At 38.8% G+C, this 716-nt stretch overlaps 1 non-coding gene across 1 annotated transcript; it reads right to left on the bottom strand.

Annotated features, from left to right (window-relative positions):
* Positions 1-374: 374 nt before the first annotated feature.
* LOC130984343 (small nucleolar RNA R71) lies at positions 375-482 on the bottom strand. Its single transcript, XR_009088284.1, has one exon. It is a non-coding gene; the product is annotated as a small nucleolar RNA R71 (small nucleolar RNA).
* Between the last annotated feature and the right edge of the window lie 234 nt (positions 483-716).

Here is a 716-nt window from a genome sequence, read left to right as displayed (position 1 = left end):
ATGCAAGGAAGATGCTTGGTGACTATACTGTACCAACTTCCAACTTCTATGGAAGAAGCATCTCAATTCCTGCCATTGGAGCAAACAACTTTGAGCTTAAACCTCAATTAGTTTCTCTAATGTAGCAGAATTGCAAGTTTCATGGACTTTCATCGGAAGATCCTCATCCGTTCTTAGCTGAATTCTTGCAAATCTATGATACTGTTAAGACCAATAGGGTTGATCCCGAGGTCTACAGACTTATACTTTTCCCCTTTGCTGTAAGAGACAGAGCTAGAACATGGTTGGACTCACAACCTAGAGAAAGCCTGAACTCTTGGGACAAGTTAGTCAATGCTTTCTTGACTAAATTCTTTCCACCTCAAAAGATGAGCAAGCTTAGAATGGAAGTCCAAACCTTCAAACAAAAGGAAGGTGAATCCCTCTATGAAGCTTGGGAAAGATACAAGCAATTAACCAAAAGGTGTCCTTCTAACATGCTTCCAGAATGGAGCATCATATGTATATTCTATGATAGTCTGTCTGAATTGTCCACGATGTCATTGGATCATTCTACTGGTGGATCTCTTCATCTGAAAATACCTGCAGAAGCCCATGAACTTATTAATATGGTTGCAAATAACCAGTTCATGTATACTTCTGAAAAAAATTTCATGAATAATGGGATGACTCAGAAGAAAGGAGTTCTTGAGATTGATACTCTGAATGCCATATTC

The sequence above is a fragment of the Arachis stenosperma genome, chromosome 5 (genome assembly GCF_014773155.1).
Source record: "Arachis stenosperma cultivar V10309 chromosome 5, arast.V10309.gnm1.PFL2, whole genome shotgun sequence".
Lineage (NCBI taxonomy): Eukaryota > Viridiplantae > Streptophyta > Magnoliopsida > Fabales > Fabaceae > Arachis > Arachis stenosperma.
This window is presented reverse-complemented; position numbering and strand designations above follow the sequence as displayed.